Raw genomic sequence first — 20380 nt, forward strand, 5'->3', positions numbered from 1 at the left:
TGAATTTCCACTTGGAATATTTCTGTACAGATTTTTTTAGTCCATTTGGTTTCCTTTATTTGGTTTAAGATAATGACTTATAGATACAAATCTGGTGGGGGCAGGGAGAAGGGGGATTCTGAGTTGGCCTGATCTGGGCAGTAGCAGCACTATTGGCCTTGGAATGTGTCCCATCTAGTGCTTAGGCCTGGGGCAGGAGGCAGAAGGGAAAAGAAGATGCTTGTTGTGATGGGGCATCATATATCCTGCATTCAATTCCCAAAGGTTCAAGTACCATCAGATAATCTAGGAAGACAAACCTACCACACATGCTAAGTTAGAACTGGACACTGATGCCAAGTGTCATTCTCTGTGGCATGTGATAAATGACATTCCAGCAATGGAGATCAATGAATTCCTACCCTTTTAGGGAGAAAAAGGCCCTGAAGTTCCAGGGATGGCAAGAGGTAATTCCCTGCCTTCCCAGTGATTCTTCTCTGGCCACCTAGGCTTGATGAGCATGTGGAGCATGGTTCCAAAGGAAACAGGGCTGAGTCCCAGTATCTTTGGTAGGTTCATCATTGCTGCTGTTGGGTTTGGGTACTAGGCTACATCTACAGGGCCACTCTCTAAAGAGGAAAGATTCAGAGGGCATAGTGTGCCACAACACTGAATCCTACTGAGACCTATGGAAAGAAAGGGAAAGAGGGAGGAGGAGGGGGAGGAGCAAGAAAAGGAGGGGAGGAAGAGGAAGAGAGGAGAGGAGCAGTCAGTTCCTAGAAAGCTAAGAGGTGGGGAAAACATATTAAGCTACTTAGACAGAGCCTCTGCCAGCCTGGTTCTAGTTACAATCATTCTCTTTCCATTGTTGGGCTCACTCAACAAAGAAAAAATTCCATTCCAGCCTGGCTTCATGGTTAGGTGCCACTGGGGAGGGGACTTAAGGGTCTGGGGTCTATATCTAAGGGGAGGGACTGAAGCTTCCCCTGCTGTTGCTGCTATTTTCACTGTCTGATCCCAGCTGGCTCAGGGATGAGGCATTGGGTATGCTGCCTTAAATATTAGTCTCCTCCAAACTCTGCAGTATAACCGTGCTTGGGAAGAGTGAGATCACATGCCCATTGTTGAGGCTGTGTCTTGGGGCAGCTTCCTTCCTTGCCACAACCAGGTATGTCAGCTTTGGTTTGCTGCCTAGTGCACCCACACACCATTCCCAGCTCTCTGATTTCTTCTTTTTTTAATCTGCAGGACCTCCTCTAAGATGGCAATGGGGTTGGCCTGAATGGGGAGTTAAAGGCGCAAGGGTAAGCTCTTCATCAAAGTCAAAGTCCAGTCAGTCCCCATATCTTGGCCTGTTCCATCATGGTCTCCAATTCTTTTTAGTCCTCCTCCTGCTCTCACTAGCAGTTCCCCACCTCGGACAGCTGGACAGTCAGTATCACTTCAAAGATGTCCCTTGAAAGTCCACATTAGCCTGGCACTGGTCAAGCTCCTCCAGCTAGTGCAGGTTCTCCATTTCTAGCTCGGAGTCCTTGGTCTGCTTCTCCAGAGCCTTCATGAGGATTACTGCATTCTTCATCTTCTCTTTTCTTCTGTACCCTTTTCTCTTCCTCTTCTAGGAGCCTCTCAACCTGGCAGTTCCAGGGGGCTCCATGTTGCATGGTATAATCTGTATTCTCAGGGTCTGTTTTGAAGGTGATTTCAGCTAGACAAGAGGTACACTTGATACAGAAGCGAGACCCTGGGAGTTGTAGATATAGTTCATTCTGTACTGTCTCCTTCTGGGCATTAACTTTCTTGTCTCTGTAAATATACTCACCACATGTCTTGACTCTCATTTTGAGTGGGGCCATCAGTCTCACCACATATTGCTGATCTTTGCACAACTTTGATGGATTGATACCTGGTGGATAGTATTTATTTATGACTCCGGTCTTGGATATCTTGTTGCCACTTGACAAATAACACCCCACCCCAGTCACAAATTCATCAACCACTGCCAGGCACTGGCCACCCCACAATAGTGCTGCCAACCTCTCAGTCCACTTGTTTTGTTTTGTTTTGTTTTGGGGAGGGGCAGGGCAATGAGTTTTAAGTGACTTGCCCAGGGTCACACAGCCAGTACGTGTCAAATGTCTGAGGCTGTATTTGAACTCAGGTCCTCCTGAATCCAGGGCCAGTGCTCTATCCACTGTGCCACCTAGATGCCCCCCCAGTCCACTTCTGTGAAGTACCCCGCTGGATCCACCATATTCACAGTCCAAGTGTATGATGGCTGACCCTTTAGAGATTTGTAAAGACTTTAGGAGGAAGGCACATTTCTCCTTGGGACTTAACTATAACCCCCTTTATTTTAAGATGATGATGATGATCTAATAGGCCTAAAAATAAAAACGGTCAGTTTTTTTAAAAAATTAATTTCAGGGGGTCACTAGGTGGCACAGTGGATAGAGCACTGGCCCTGGATTCAGGAGGGCCTGAGTTCAAATCTGACCTCAGACACTTGATACTTACTAGCTGTGTGACCCTGGGCAAGTCAAAACAAATAGATATATATATATATATTTGAGGGACAGCAGTGCATTGTTGGTGGAGTTGTGAACTGATCCAACCATTCTGGAGAACAATTTGGAACTATGCCCAAAAAGCTATGGGGCTGTGCATGCCCTTTGACCCAGTAATACGACTACTAAGTTTGTATCTCAAAGAGATCATAAAAGGGGGTAAGGACCCACATGTATAAAAATATTGATAGCTTCTCTTTTTGTGGTGGCAAAGAATTGAAATTTGAGAGGATACCCATCAAGTGAGGAATGGCTGAACAAGTTGTGGCATATGAATGTAATGGAATACTATTATGCTATAAGAAATGATGAACAGACTGATATAAAAAAAAAAAACCTGGACTTACATAAACAGATGCTAAGAGAAGTAAGCAGAACCAGGAGAACATTATACACAGCAACAGCAACATTATGTGATGATTAACTATGACAGACTTAGATCTTCTCAGCAATACAATGATTTAAATATTTCCAAAAGACTCATGATGGAATATGCTCTCCACATCCAGAGAAATAATTATGGAGTCTGAATACAGATCAAAGCATACTATTTTTACTCTTTTGTTTTTATTTTTGTTTTTCTTTTCTGATGGTTTTCTCTTTTCTGATTCTTCTTTCACAACATCACTAATGTGGAAATATGTTCAACATGACTACACAAGTATGACCCGTATCAGACTGCTTGCCATCTTGGGGAGGGAGGAAAAAACAATTTGGAACTCAAAATCTTTTTAAAATGAGTCTTGAGGAGCAGCTAGGTAGCACAGTGGATAAAACACTAGCCCTAGATTCAGGAGGGCCTGAGTTCAAATCTGGTCTCAGACATTTGACATTTACTAGCTGTGTGACCCTGGGCAAGTCACTTAACCCTCATTGCCCCACGCCAAAAAAAAAAAAGAATGAAAGAAAGAAAGAAGGAAAGAAAAAAGAAAAAATGAGTATTGAAAAATATCTTTACATGTAATTGGGAAAAAATAAAATTGTATTTATGAAAAAGTTCTACACATATATAAAAAATAAATTTGAAAGCAAAAAAGGGAGTTTGGTAAATAACAAAGTTATAGCCCCACTCTCTTTCCATTGTACATATGCACATCTACTAAAGGCCTATTTTGATATATGGGCTGTGGGGCCAAATAATCCTGAGATGGCTAGAACTATGCAATATGGTAGAGTGGACATAAAGAAGGGCTAAGGGTTGAAAAACCTCAGTTCAAATCCCAATTTAGTCATATATTAGCTGTGCATCCCTACGGAAGTCACCTGTTTTCTCCTCAGTCACATAAGGATGACAATCCACATAACACGTACTTTATAGAGATGTTGGGAAATTTAAATGGGACCACAGGCTCCCATAGCTAAAGAAGGAAGAATCTTCTTTGACCATCTCATCAAACCCTCCTCATTTTAAAAGAGGACTAAAGTGAGGCCCAGGTAGGTGAAGTGACACCCAAAGTCTCACAGGACAATGGGTGCTTTGCAAACTTTAAAGCATTCCATAGGGTGTCCCAAAAGCTTTAATGGTTTAAACTTACTCTAAGACTTTGGGGACACCCTTTATCTAGGACAGTAATTTTTAACAGCTGTCAGAATCATCTCCATTTAAAATATTTAAAATAAATATTTCACTGATCCTTTTTTTTTTACATCACCTATTTCACTTCTCAGTGAGTCCCCTCCCCTCATCCCTTGATAGACCCCTGCCTTGTAACAAAGATGCAGAGTTAAGCTGACTAATCAATTTATCTATTTCTAGCATTAGGTAATAAGTCCCTTGAAGGTAGGGAGTGTTTCTTTCTTGTTTTGTCTCTGTATCCCCAGTTATGGGCATAAAATAAAGCAGGAACTTAGTAAAAACTAATCATATGATTAAGCCACCATCATGTCTCTTTCCACACCTGTTGTTCAACCACCTCTTTAGAGAGGAGAAAGGCATACTTTCAGTCCTCTGAAGTCATTGCATCACTCAGAGCTCTGATCACTTTCAATGTTGGTTTTCTTTCTATTATTGTGTTCGCCCCTGTCCTCTGGCATGAAAATTCCCATTGGGTTCAATTGGAGGGCCCTGATGGAATGCAGCTTCAAATTTTATCTGTCACCAAGATTTACACAGTCACTGAAGTGAAGTATAGTACTGGGTTAATATTTGATGCATTCATCCTAAGACCAGCCTCTGCCTTGATGATGGAATATATCTGAAGTGAAACTATTCCATTATAGTGAAACATGTCATGAAATTCTCATACATCCACTAAAAAAAAAAAAAAAATGGAAATGTCCTGTCTTGGCTGGGGGAAAGAATTAATCCATACATCTAAAATGAAGCAAAGATAGACCTTCCAGATAAGGAAAGTAATGCACAGTATTTTTATTTACAAAATAGAAACCCTACCTCAATTCTACATGAGTAAACACAAAGATGAATGTTGGTGGCTAAAAACTGCTTCCATATACTTTATTTCCCATGATGTTATTCTCTTAAAAATCTTTTCTAATTTCAACAAGATCACTTTTAGGGGGCAAAGAAGGGTTGGGAGGATATGTGCTTCAGGATGAATTATGTAAGTCTCAGACTTCGTATCATTAGTAATATTATACACAAATAATGATCTACTCTGGGAAATGCAAATGAGTGGATCCATTTAATGATGATTTAAGTCAGTAGCATTTTTACATTTTAAAATACTTTCACAGGGAAACCAGCAATTTGGATAGGAAGGCTAAGAAAGACTCAAATTTTAAATAGTGTAGATGAGCACTTTAATAAAGAAAAATGACTTATTGAGTTAGCTAGAATGAATGGCGCCATGGGAGAGGGATTTCCAGGTTCCCGCCCAAATAATCCAGAATGAAATAGGCTTTTTTCCTTAGGCTGCCCCCTAGTGTGCAGGATGGGGAAAGTGATATGCAACCCAAACTACTTTATTTGAGGCAAGAGGCAGTGTGATGTAGTGGAGACCTGAACCAGAAAGACCTGAGTTCAAGAACAACCTCTGATATATACTGAATGAATGGATTATGGCATCACAGATGATAGTAGGATGTATGGAAGCCAATGAGATCACCAATCAAAATAGTATAGAAAAAGAAGAAAAGAGGACTCAGGACAGAGTCCTGCTATTTCCACAGTTAGTGCTGGTGACTTGGACAAAGATCCAGGAAAAGAGACAAGAACAAGCCATCAGACAAGCATGAAAAGAAGCAGGAGAAAGCTGAGTCACAGAAACCTAGGGAGAAAAGAGAATGAAGAAGAGGGTGATTGACTCTGTCAAAATCAGTGGAGAAATCAAGAAAGTTGAGAACTGAGGGAAAAGTTGCTGATTTAGCATCTTAAGAAAAAATTACTTGAAGGAGATGGTTTAAGAGACACCAAAAATAATATGGATGAACTGATGCAAAGTGAAGTGAGTAGAACCTGGAGAGCAATTATACAATAAAAACAAAATCATGAAGACAAACAACTTTGAAAGACTTATTAACTCTGATGACCAACCACAATTCCAGAGAACCCATGATGAAATAGGCTATCCACCTCTAGATAGAGTTGTTGTTTGTCTTTCATTCTCGAAGAGGACCATGGCATCAGGAGGTGGTGTCATGACTTGCAGCAAATCAGATTTAAGTGAGAGAGAGAGAGAGCTGTGCAAAGTCACCAACCTCATTCTTTCCTCCAGAGACATCTGGGTCAAGTGGCAAGATATACATCAAGATGACTGGAGATGGACCCTGATATTTAAGGCAGTTTCAGTTAAGTGACTTGCCCAGGGTCACATAGCTACTCAGAGTGTAGCTTTAAGACTTTGGGGGGGGGGCAGGGGGGAGGTGGCCAATGTAGGAATTTGTTTTGCTTTATTTTACATATTTGTAAGGGGTTTAGTTTTTTTTGTTCCTTCTGTAAGTAGGGAAGAAAAAGAGGGAGGGGAGGAAGAGAGTTCAGCACTAAAAATTAAATTGAATATTTAAAAAGTAGGATGTCATTCAGTTTCATTTTTGTGTTTGTGTCAGCAGTGCCTTGCACATAACAAGGGTTTCATATATCATTTACCAAGTGAAATAAAGGCAGTGTCATAGAACAGAAGAAAACCAACTGGATTTGTTGTCAGAGGACCTAGGTTCAATTCACAGCTCTGTACTTCATTTCCTGTGTTACCTTGGGAAAATCACTTACTGTTTCTTGACCCCAATTTCATTATCAGTAAAGATGAAGGGCTTGGATTATATCGCTCCATGTTTCCTTCCTGTTCTAAAGCTTATGTTTCTATGACCACCAGGGATGAGAAGGGAAGTGATCAAATGGGGGGTGAGGGCGGGAATTGTTTCATATCAAATTTCTCAGACAATGTGTTTTGGTATGTAAGGTACAAAACAATTAAAAGGTGCAGAAATATATCTCTGCATCTGTTAATTTTTTATATATGTTTCTAAATAAATGCACATATAAGCACACATGTGCATGCATTATGTGTATGCATATATACATGTGTGTGCATGTGTATGCATGTATCTGTATGTGCATATATATGACCAAAAGCCATTCCTCAATAAGTGGTCAGAGGAAATGAACAGTTCCCCCAAAAGGTATTGTGAACTATTAACAGTCATGAAAAACAAATCTTCCAAATCATTAATAATAAGAGAAGCACAAACCAAAACCACCTTGATGTTTCTCCTCACACCCTGAAAATTGGAAAGATGAGAAAAACTAGCAAAAGTTGATGTTAGAGGGGTTGTGGGAAGATAGTGCGTTATTGGTGGAGCTGTAAGTCAGTATGGCCATTTTGGAAAGCAATTTGGAATCATGCAAATAAAGTAAATAAACTGTCCATAATCTTTGACCCAGAGATTTCATTATTAGGTGTATACCCCAAGGAGACCACTGATAATGAGAAAGTCAATATCAAAATATTGATAGCAACACTTTGTGATGGTAAGGAACTGGACATATTGTAGACTATTACTATCCTATATGAAATGATGAATGTGACAAATCCAGAGAGGTATGGGAAGATTGATTTGAACTGTTTCAGAATGAAATAATGGAACTGAGATAACCATACATACAATGATGGCATCAATGTAAATGGAGAGAACCACAAAAAAAAGTTTTGAGTGGATACTGAAAACATAAAGAATAAGTATTGCTCAAAAGAACAGATAGGAGTAGGCAATGTGATCCCTCTACGGAAAGTCCACAAGTATTGTACATTGCATACATATAAATCAATCAATAAACTTTTGTTAAGTGCCTTCTATGTGCCTGGCATTGTGCTAAGCAAAAGGCAAAAGATAGTCCCTGCCCTCAAGAAGCTGACCATTTAATGCAGATATTTTGAGACTTTTTAGATATACTGATCAGTTATGCCAATTGTTTTTCTGTGTGTGTGGCTCTCCCTGTCTTTGTCTTTCTCTCTCTTTCTTTCCCCCCACCTACCCACTGTCTTCCCAAAACACTGTTAGTCATATGGAATGGTTCAGGGGGGGTGGGGTGGGGAAGAGGTGATATTGGTGGAAATTGTTGCAATATTTTAAAAAGACAATAATTAAAACGTATTTTAAAGAAGCACTCTAGATGCTATCAGAAAAACCTGGAAAGACCCACATGAACTGAAACAGAGAGAAATGTACTGTATACAAAATAATAGCATTACTGTAAGATGATCTGCTCAGAAGCACATGGTTATTTTCAGCAAGGCAATGATCCAATATAACTCTGAAAAACTTGGGAAAATTGAAGTCCATCTACAGAGAAAGAACTTCTAGTATCTGAAAACAGACTGAAACACATTTTTTTTTGACAATTCCTTAATCTGAAGTTTTGTTTTTATCTGTTTTCTCTCACAACCTAGCTAATGTAGAGTTGTTTTCCATGACTACTCATGTATAATTTATATTGAATTGCTTGAGCTCTTGGGGTAGGGGTGAGAAGGAAGGGAGTAAAAGAAGTTGGAACACAAAGTTTAAAAAAAGTTTATGTCAAAATTTGCTTTTACATGTAATTTGGAAAGTAAAACTCTAAAAAATACAATAAAATAAAATAAAGAAGTCTACAATCAACTTTTAGATGGAAAGACGCCCCTATCCCATGCACACCATTCTTTAAGCCATATGAGATTCTGATACCCCTCCTCCCTCCATTCTAGTTTACTAGCACTAAACTCAATCCAATCCAATAAACATTTAATACATCCCTACTAGGTGGCAGGTACTTTGGTAGGCACTGGGACCCCAAGAACAATAACAAAGCAGTCTTTTCCCCCCACCAGGTGTTGAGATTCCCATGGTGGAAAGCAGCATGAACACAGATTTTATATCTGTATCTATATCTATATCTATATATGTGTGTACATATGCACATATACACAAACATATATGCATATGCATACATACATACATATGTGTGTGTGTGTGTGTATATATATTATAAAATAAATTGTGGGGTGGGAGTTGGAGAAAGCACTAGTACCAGAGGAAATCTGGATAGGCTTTCTGTTGGAGGCTTTGAAGGAAGCTCAGGACTGTGGGCATCAGGACTGTGCAGGCAGTTGATTCCAGGCATACTGGACGGCTTGTACAAAAACACCGAGATGGAAAACTGAATGCCATTTACGGGGAACAGCAAGTTGGCCAGCTCAGCTGGAACACAGAGTGCAAAAAAGGAGAGTAATATGCAATGAGCCTGACAAGGTGGGCTGGGGCCAAAGCGTGAAGGACTGGAAAAGCGAAACAGAACAAAAAAGTCTGTCATTTATCCTAGAGTCAAGGGGGTGTTGTTAGAGCTTATTGAGGAGGGGAGTGACGTGGTCAGACTTGGTTTTTGGCAACTGTGTGAAAGATGGATTGATGTTCATCAAGGTAGGAGAAGAATAAAAGTTAAGCCCCCCAATTCTGTGCTAAGGAAACAAATGCAACTAGGCCTCAAAGTCATCCCTGCCAACATGCTGGCTTCCTGTACTGCAAAAAGCCTATGCTAATTAGTTTGCCTACATTAATAAAACAGAGCTTGACTGTTAGTAATGGGAAACATCCTACACCACACCACCACCCCCTCCCCCCCCCCGCCACCCCACAAACACACCCTCTGAAATATGAAAGGGCTAGACGTCTATTTTTTTTCTCCTTTAAAAAAATGCCTCTCAACAGTTTTATTTTAGAAAACATCCTGAAACTATATGTTTTCTTTGTTGGCTTTCATTTTTATAGTGCAGCCCAATTTTGCTCAGGAAAGAATATAAATAATGGATGTAAACGTGACCTCAAGACACAGCGACACATTCCAAGAGAGGCTTCTGCCGTGAAATAGTTTGTTTAAAGCCATCTGGTACCCAATTTCCCTGGCAGAATGACACAATAACTTTAAAACCTAAGTTCTGTCTCCAGTAAGAGCAAAAGCAGCTAAATAGAGGCCAGAAGACAGCAAGGTCCTGAGAGCCAAATTCGAAGTCATATGATATGCAAACTGGTCTGCAATATTCATGATGGGTGCCTTGGAGAAATCTTAGTTATTGAGTCTGAGAAGAAGAATCTTAACTAGCAAATACTATGAAAGCACATATTGTTATATTTAGACTTCTGGTGATTGGACTGTTCAGGGGGAGCTCAGGAAGAATGGTACTTCAGTTAGGAATTTGTTAACAAGGCCAATTCTTGGTAGGGTAGATTTGAGACTTGGCCAACTTCTTAACTCTTAAGGCTTAACTTAATTTCAACTCTACTCACATTAACCTAAAAAAAATCAAAGTTTGGGTTATTTTTGTTGTTGTTGTTCTTTTAAAGAAAGATGCTAAAATCATACTCAGAAGATAGGAAGAGAAATGGCCACATGTCTCTGTCAATCTTTTAGGGATTCTTTTCCATCTCTCATATGACTGAGAAGCTATCAAGAGCAGCATGTCAGATTTGCAGTTGGAAAGTTCTAGGTTCAAATCCTGTTGTATGTCTCCAGACAAGTTAATTCACCTTCCAGAGCCTCATCTGCAAAATGAACATAATAATAGCAGCAACTATCACCTCCCAGGATTACACTATGGCTCCAATAAGACAATGCATGAAAAACATTTTACAAGCTTTAAGACACAATAGAAATAAGTTGTAATCAATGAATGGTGGATGGTCAAATAGAATTCTATCAGATGAATTACTATTGGCAATTCTATTCAGTTATGACATTGCTGCATGGATCTTCATTGAGATTGGGATGCACATGAGTTTTCTTGTTATGAATATAATGAAGCCCTGTGTGGAGTGAGGGCTATCTCCCCAATAAGTAGCATGGGGTGGGGTGTTGTTGTGTGGCTCAAAGAGAAGAATGGATTTTTCTAACCTGTTCTTTCCCCACCTTTCTCCAAGGGAGACTTTAATAACTACAAGGAAGGAAAGCAAGAGTTTGGGGTCAGATGCCACACTGATCTCCTCAGAGAAAGGAGATCCTGAGGAAGAGAGGGGGTCCTGGGCTAGAATTATATCTATCTGTCCCCTTAAATATTGATGGGTGAGGGGATGTGATCAGGTTCAGTCTAATTTCTAATCTCTGTTTCTTTCTAGGGGAAGGATAGTCCCAAGGTTTATATCCAAGGTGTGACCCCTTTCCCACCAAATAACATTACCACAATGAACACACATAGCAATTATCAAAGAAAGCCATTTATCCAAGTCAAATAGATAAAGAGAAATCAAAGAAAGTATACATGGGAGACTGTATACTAGCCAATACAGAGTAAATGAGCTCTCCCATTGGGAGTAAGAAATAGAACTCAACTCAACGAAGAGAGAAAAAGTCCCAGATCTCACCCAAGGGAAAATTCCGCAAAGTCTTTAGTATAGCAAGCTGGGGATGGGGACATGATGCAAATTACTAGATCCTCTCATGTCTTCCAAGAGTCTTTCCCTTCAGCAACCTGAAGTGGGATTGGTCTCTTCCATTTTCTCTCTCAAAAATGGAAGCCAGAGCACTTTAACACTGGAAGAGTCTTGAAGAAACTAGAGCTCTCTTGCCTGTACCAACTCTGCCTGGCTCCGCATGCAGTGCAGGGTCTCCATCTCCACTAATGAGGAAAAAGTCCCAAACCAACGAGCTTTGGGACAGGCGTTACATTCTTCTTTATTTTCATATGCTTTATATAGACTTTCATAGGGCATATCTATTCTCTCTCTCTCTCTCTCTCTCTCTCTCTCTCTCTCTCTCTCTCTCTCTCTCTCTCTCTCTCTCTCTCTCTCCCCCATCTCCCTCCCTAGTTTCCTCATCTGTAAGAGGAGAAATACAGATCACCTGGCCTTGTAGGTCCCTTTTAGCTCTTCGACTACGATGCTTTGATGATCATTCAAGATTCTCATTTTGTTCCCAGATTCTCCCCTGGCATGGGCTTATTGGGGGATGTTAAGTTAGAAATCACTTTCCCAGGGCCAACAGGTTTCATTGCCATTCCAAGTTACTAGAAAAATAGCTTATATGGATTTTTCTTTCAAAGAGAGACAGGAAAGACAGGGAAAGACAGGAAAATGATGAGGGAAAGGGGTAGCTCCCATGGATTGGGAGCAATACAGCAGCTACATGCCCAGTGCTACTCAACCCTTTCAGAACAAAAAAGCCAAGTCTACAGAACCTGGTCAGAATACAAAGATAATCTCTGTGTGAGGCTGAAAAGACTTTTGCTTGGATAAAAATAATCTGGCTCATCAAATAGTTCGACATTTACTATCTTATGTAGGTAGCATAAAATGCTTATGGGATACACATGTATTAATACACTATATATATATATATTAGAGAGAGTGTGCCCAAAGGGTATGTGGTAACTAGGGGCATCATCGAGGAGATAAATTGATAATACTTTGTAATCCAGCTTTTTTGTTCACTGAAATTTCAAATGAAAAAAAAATTAACTTCAATTTAAACTATTTTTCTAGTATGAATGTACTTTGAAATGAAAAAACTTGATTTAAAAAATATACACATAAATTCTATATATGTATTTGTGTGTGCATACACACATTCATATATGCATATGTGTATACACACATATAGACATATGTATGTGTGCGTACGCATATGCATACATAATTTTTGTACATATTTTTAAAGTAGTTCAATAAAATGACATAGGCTGAAATCAATCATGTTCCTGACTCTCTATTTCCTAAGCTTCTAGAATTTGGAAAACAAAAAAACAAACTGTTTCCAAATCCTTTATAGTCCAATTGCAATAAAGTAGCCAATGATTGCCATTATGTGTCTCTCACATCTCCATGCCTTTCTATAAACTGTCTTGATGCCTGTATAAGCTTGTATAAGCTTGTATAAACTGCCCCTTCAAATACCTAGTCTCTTTCAAAGCTCAGCCCCAGTGCCTACATCCTGAGGACTACTGTCCTGGCTTCCCACTACCCAGACCTTAGAAATCATGTTGTATCCACTTCATGTGTGGTATGGGGTGGCGATACGTATGTGTGCATGTGCATTATGTGTATTCAATGCAATATGTGTGTGTACAATATATAATACATAAAAATTGTATATACAATATCCATTATATAGAGACATATTATATATATATATGTGTGTGTGTGTGTTTTGTATGTGTGTGAAATATATGGAACCAAAAAGATAAAATACCAATCACCTCACTTCTCAAGGCTTCAATGTCCTTACCTAGGAAAGGAAGGGATCAGGTTAGATGATCTTGGAGGTATTTTTAAACTTGGAAACATATGTTTCTACTAATATCAAATCCTTTAAAAGATATCCCCTGAATTTATTACGATTCAAAGCTCAGCTTTTTATTTTGAAAATATTACATGCCATTCAACTTTCTCTGTTTAATGATTAGAATTGGCCACCTCTTGCTACCTGTTGCAAAGTTAAAGCTTATTTTATGGTGAAGCGGCTCCTCTAATTAAGGAGGCAGAGGGATGTAATGAGGAAAAGGACTTGATCTGAAGTGAAAGAATCTAAGGGAAGATGGTGATGATGGTGGTGGTGGTGATGATGTGATAATGGTGGTGGTGCTGCCGCTGCTGGTGATGTTGTTGGTGTTGGTGATGGTGATGGTAGCCATTTCTATTTCATGGTTTGCAGCTGCTTTATACTCATTATCTCAATTGCCCCTTACATCAGCCTTGTGAGGAAGTTACTATGGATATAATGGTCCCAATTTTATGAGTGAGGAAATTGCGGCTCAGAGAGTTTCAATGATTTTGCCACAGGCCACACAGTCTACACGTCAAAATAAGTCCTGAGTTCAGGCCTTCCTCACTCCAAAGTCTGTCTTCTAGTACTACACTGAATGAATATTTCTTTTCCCCTCTCCCCATTCTCCATTCACTCTCATCTTTCTCATTTTCTCTTCTTCCTTCACTTTCTCTCTTTCACCCTCTTCTCCGCTGTCTTCTTTTTCTCTATACTCTCTCCGCCACTCTTATTTCTACTCTCTCTCCTTTATTCTCCTTTCTATTCCCTCCTCCTCTCCTTTTCTCTCTTCTCTGCTCTCTCCTCTCTTCTTTCTCTTCTCTCTCCTCTCTTCTCCTTTCTCTCCCCTCTTTCTCTCCCCCCCAACTATATTGTCTCTCCTTCACCCTTCTTTCTCTTTTCCCCCTCCTCCATTCTCCTCTCTTCTTTCTCTCTCCTCTCCTTTCTTTTGCTTGTACTCTCTTCTCTCCTATACTCTCCTCTTTCTTGGTCCTCCTTTTCAGGTTCTTTTTCTGCTTCTGGTTCATCATCTACCCTATAACCCTTTTAATATGAGTGGCCTTCAAGGCTCCAGTTCTGAAGACCTGGATTTGAAGAGCAGAACTTACCACAAGAAGGACAGTGAGCACCAGTCTCACAAAGTGAGGCCATACAAGAAGAGCAAAGATTCCCTCTACACTTAGAGGAAGAGGCACTATAATCCCCTTATCATTAGCAGTAAAATGGTCATGGTGGTCAAACAAAACCATTTTTTTTTGGCAGGGCAATGAGGGTTAAGTGACTTGCCCAGGGTCACACAGCTAGTAAGTGTCAAATGTCTGAAGCCAGATTTGAACTCAGGCCCTCCTGAATCCAGGGCTGGTGCTTGATGCACTGTGCCACCCAGCTGCCCCCCATTTTTCTTAATATATGTCTCTTTTCTTCCTAATCTCTAAATTGAGGAAGTTAGAAGAGGTGACTTCTGAAGTTACTTCTAGCCTTAAATTTTGATCCCATATTTTCTAAACTGGAAATCTTATGTATCAATGTACCTTATCAATGCCTGTATTAAAGTGACTCTCAGATCTCTTTGTAGCTCATGAATGGAGCATTAGCAGCTCATACCTCTTACACAGGGCATGTGGACATCTACTACTTCTCAAGGCTGCCTTGCTCACTCTAAAAGCCCTAACCAAATGAAGAAGATTGTTCTGAGGCTTAAAGGGATAGAACTTTACTGAAGATTTAAGTGGTTGCCAGCCATTAGAACTAGGAGACAAGAAGACAAAGAGCCAGGTGGTCCAGTTCTCAGCTTCATCTTTTTTGTCTTCATGAGGACAAAAAGACTGGATTCCATTTCTTGGTTTCATATTTGCTATTTTAGAAAGGAAAAGAGTGGAGTAAACTAAGTCCACTGGAAGTTTTTCCAGTGTATGAAAATTTCATACTTGAGGATGTAGCTGAGTGATGCAACTTTAATCAGATTTATATGTGTTTTCTAATGAATCTCATCATTCAGAAAGCCTAAGTGGAGATTTCTGGGAGACTTTAGCAGTTAATGCTATTGTTAAAATAGTTATTGACAGTGGGGGAATCAGGGATATATAGTAATAAAGATAGGGCTAGCTAACTCTAAAACATGGCTTTCAGCAAATCAGAAATGAATTAATTTATCACCTTCAGGGGTTGCCATGTTTCAAAGTATTATCTTAATGAAGTGGCTTTTCATATCTATTTGGTTTAAGTGATGTTCTGTTTTAAAAAATTGTAAAAAAAAAAAAAAGGCAGTTCTGCTACTGCCTCTATGACTTTGGGGAAGTGATCCCTCTGGGCCTCAATTTCTACAGTGCTGAACCTGGAGTAAGGAAGACTTCAGTTACTACTAGCAATGTGACCCTGGGCAAGGTACTTAACTCCTGTTTCCCTAGTTGTAAAACAGGGATAATAATAGGACCTACCCCACAAGGTTGTTGTAAGGATCAAATAAGATAATATTTGCAAAGAACTTAGCATAGCATCTGATATATAGTAGGCACTTAATATATGTCTCTTTTTTTCCTAATCTCTAAAATGAGGAAGTTAGAATTGACTTCTGGGGGCAGCTAGATGGCGAAGTGGTTAAGCATTGGCCCTGGATTCAGGAGTACCTGAGTTCAAATCCGGCCTCAGACACTTGACACTTACTAGCTGTGTGACCGTGGGCAAGTCACTTTACCTCCGTTGCCTGCAAAAAAAAAAAAAAAAAAGAATTGACTTCTGAAGTTCCTTCTAGCCTTAAATTTTGATCCTGTATGCTCTAACCTGACAATCTTGTTTACCAATGTATCATATTAATGCCTGTACTATAGTAACTCCCAGATCTCTATGTAGCTCATGAATGGGATAGACACCCATGTTTTAGCAGCTCCCGTATCTTACACAAGACATGTGGATATTTGGCTTGCTCACTCGAACAATCCCTAAACAGTGAAAGTTCTAAATTCCCAGAGAAGGATCACTACAAGAGGTTATATTCAAACTCTTCTAATGTCCCGAGGAGGTAACACCATTATGGTAAATACAGGTATCCTACTCACCATGATAGAAGATGAACCCCAACCAAAATGTTTCCATTTACACAATAGTGACACATCTAGCTCTTAAACATAACCATTAAATATAGCAATAATAACAGTAACACTGTAACTACACATATATTAAAACAAATGCAGGCATAATAAATGCATGACAATCCACACATAAACCTGGGTCATACATTCCCACCAATACATTCAGTATCTGTGGGGGAGAGTGGGCACACAGAGAAACCTAGGAAAGAGACAGACCATGAGTGAGGAAAACCCAATTGCTTGGGGGAACTCACAACTCTGAAACTAAAATTTACTGACCTCTTTCTATCTCAGGAACTGTCCATAAAAGTTACTTGATCAAAGTGATCAAGATACTTCCACAGCTAAGCTGAGTTGATCCATACCAAGATTGACTAACATCTCCCTAGACATTGTGCCTCAGCTGGTTAATCTGCTAGGTAACTTCTCTGATTCTGTTTCCAAGCTGTTCAGCTGGGTTTACTCATCAGCAATATCTGTAGTGTCCATCTCTTCAAGCTTCATGCTTAATTAATATAGTTCTGAACTATGTCCTTTAACCTCTATTATCTTTTTGGATTCAGACTCTGGAACTTCTCTGTGAAGGACCTCAATTTGGCTTATGGTCAGTTACAAAATTCTCATATTCTATGATCAAGTAAATGACATTAGACACATAATGCTAGGATAGTTTGGACATCCATATTTCACCAGTTATAAAAGTAAAAAGTTCTCTAAATCTTCATATCCAAATAACTGAAGCATACTGTATTCTCCATTCACTTCATTATTCTACATCTTGTCACATTTAAAGAGCAAGAACTATCTCAGAACTCTTAAGTTAGATTTAACTTCAGCAACCGTGTCTCTTGCTCTGAACAGACCTATGCCCCTTGACAAGTGAATTGTAAAGACAAGCAATTCAGCACGGATTTCCCTAGCAGCAGCCTTATGCTTCTGTCAAAAGAAGGATAAAGGGTCACTTCCTTACATCTTTATCCAACCTCAGACTCTTCGGTTCTGTGTCTGCAGTTTTTACTTACCCCAAGCTTTAAATGTTCAAAATACCATCTCTCCATTTAAACCTGATACTCCCAACTCTACTAATTCTGTTAACATTACCACCATCACTCCTACTCACCCAGAATCATGCAACAAAAGCTCAATCTTCTGCCCACTTGGACTACCTTAACCTTTTTCTTCTCACTCTTTGGATCATCTTAACCTCTTCCTCTACTCTCTCTTCCTTTGCCCCAGTCTCAGAGAAAGCTTGGCCCTTCTCTTTGCCAGCACCAATCCTTTTATTTCTACCTTGATCTCATGCCTTCACATCTCTTCTGGAAGCTTGCCCCTCTAATTATCCTTCATCTCACACCACTTATTTTTTTCTCTCTCCATAAGTATATATTCACTGGCTCCTTCCCTACTTCTTACAAAATGTTAGGAACTCCTCCATCCTAAAGAAAACAAAACAAAACAAACTCTTCACTTGATCCTACCATTCCCTTCAAGCTACAGTCCAATATTTCCATGCCTTTTCATATCCAAACTCCCAGAAAAGTTACCTATACACATTGCCTCCACATTCTCACCTCCCCTTTATTCTTCAGTGCTTTGAAACCAAAATATTCAATTTAAGTTGTTTTCTCCAATGTTACCAATGATCTCTCAATTTCCAAACTGAATGGCCTCTTCTGAAATTTGTCCTAACCCTTGTCATTTCTGCTTGCTCTGAAGTATTTGAAATGTTCTACCACTCATTCCTCCTGGGTATTCTCTCCTCCCTTGATTTTTATGACAGATTCCATCTTGGTTTTCCTCCTACTTGTCTGGCTACTCTTCAGTATCTTTTTTGCTGTATTATCATCTTTATCTCTTCTTTGTGTGAACTTAGTCCATGACTCTTTTCTGGGCCCTCTTCTCTCTTTATTTCAGGAGTTCTTAATTTGGGGCCTACAAATACCCAAAGCATCCAATGAATAGATTTCAGATGATCCATAAAATTTTGGGGGGGAAATTGACATCTTTATTTTGACTAACCTAATTAAAATTTAGCTTTTTGTTGAAAGATTTTTTAAAACTTCTGAAAAGGGGGTCAATAATTTCACTAGATTCCAAGAATGGGTAGAGAGGATCCATGAAAAATGAAAGGTTTAGAACCATACTATTTTTTATTTCTCTCAGAAATTTCATCGAATGAGTTCAACTATCATCTCAAAGATTTATACATCCAGCCTGTCTTTTCCTTGAATGCTAGTTTCTTATCAGCTGTCTACTGGACATCACCAAGTGGATGTAGTACAGGCATCCCAAACTCAACATGCCCCAAACAGAATTCATTGTCTGCCCCCTATCTCCCAGCTTCCAATAAGGTCACCATCATCCTTCTTGTCACCAAAGTCATCCTTGATTATTCTATTTTCCTTACGCCTCCTACTCCTTAAGTAAACAAGTATTTTCCATTCTTACTCCATGACATCTTTGGTACCTCCTCCTCTTCACTTACCCACATCTCCTATTACAGGAGAAGCCCCAATCGTTTATCATTTACTGTCTACACTACCATAATAGCCATCTAAGTGGTATCTTCCTCTAATCCATAATCAACACTGCAGCCTAATTGATATTTCTAAGAAACAGGTGTCACTTCCATTCTTTAGAATCTCCAGTATCTCCCTCTTTTCTCCATTTGCCATTGAGAGCCCATGGCAAACTACCTCTACTCTACCTTTCCAGGCTTATTGCACATTAGTCTCCTTTGTACACTTTGCATCCCAGACAAATTGGCCTAATTTTTGTTCCCCATAGGCAACATTCCATCTCCCATCTCCATGACTTTGCACAAGCTGAATTCCATGCTAGGATGCCCTCCCACTTCCCACTTCCCTTCCTAGGATCCTTAGCTTTCTTCAAAGTATAGCTCAAAGGCCACCTCCTGTAGGAAGCCCAATCTAACCCTGTAGTTTTTCTGTACCCCACCAACCCCAATCTATTATTCTGTATCTACTTTCTATCCATTTTGTTATTTTTATGGGTTCGAGTTGTTTCCCTTAATAGGATATACACTCCATGAGGGAAAGGAACATTTCATTTTTTAATCTGTGTATTCCAATACCTAGCACAGAGCCTTGGCAATAGTAGGGCAATAATAAATGCTCATTACATGACTACAAGAACCTTTGACTCTTCCAATTCTCTCACCATCCACTTTCAATCAGTTGCTAAGGTTTATTTTGGGGTCTGTTTTGGCAATAGCCATTCCCTCCATTCCACCATCTTAGTTCACGCCTTCCTGACCCCTTTCTTACTTGGACTATAGTAAAGGCCTAGTAATTGCCCTCCTTGCCTCTCTTCTGGACCCTTGCCAATCCATCCTTCCCACAGCTACCAAAGGAAACCCTCCTAATATGCATGATCAACACATCCTCCTCTGACTCAAGAATCTTCAATAGTTCCCCATTAGCTTTATGATGAAAGACAAATTCTTTAGCCAAGAATTTCAGGCCCTCCACTGTCCTGCTTTTTCCTCCCTCCTGCATTTTTTCATTTTAGCCAAACCAGGCTACTAACTGTATACCCACTATCTCAGTCTTCCCTCTCTGGCCTTCTGCCCTCCCCCACACCTGGAATATCTCTGCTATTGAAATCTTTCTCTGCCAACAAAGTTCAGGTCAGATTCTACCTCCTCTAGGAAGCCTTTTCTTTCCTATCCTACATTCTACTGAAAGTGATTTCTCTCTCCAATCCACCATCCCTGTCCCCAGATTTCCCTTAGCACTTCTGTATTCTTTATCACTTTCTACCTTTGATTATACCTCCTTGGTCTCTCATTGTTTGTTTTTTTAACAATATTTAATTTTTTCCCCAATTACATGTAAAGACAATTTTAAACATTGTTTTTAAAAAATTGAGTTCCAAATTTTCTCCCTCCTTCTGTCCCTCATTTCCCCCCTCCTTGAGAAGGTAAGCAATTTGATATTTTCCACATGCAATCATGCAAAACATATTTCCATGTTAGTCATGGTGTGAAAGAGGACACAGTTGGTCTTTCATTATTATAAATGTTAAGCTCCCTGAAGGCAGGGAAT

At 39.6% G+C, this 20380-nt stretch overlaps 1 pseudogene; it reads right to left on the reverse strand.

Annotated features, from left to right (window-relative positions):
- Positions 1–940: 940 nt before the first annotated feature.
- LOC122753923 overlaps positions 941–20380 on the reverse strand; it is a 41444-nt pseudogene continuing 22004 nt past the window's right edge.

Source organism: Dromiciops gliroides, chromosome 1, assembly GCF_019393635.1.
Source record: "Dromiciops gliroides isolate mDroGli1 chromosome 1, mDroGli1.pri, whole genome shotgun sequence".
NCBI lineage: Eukaryota > Metazoa > Chordata > Mammalia > Microbiotheria > Microbiotheriidae > Dromiciops > Dromiciops gliroides.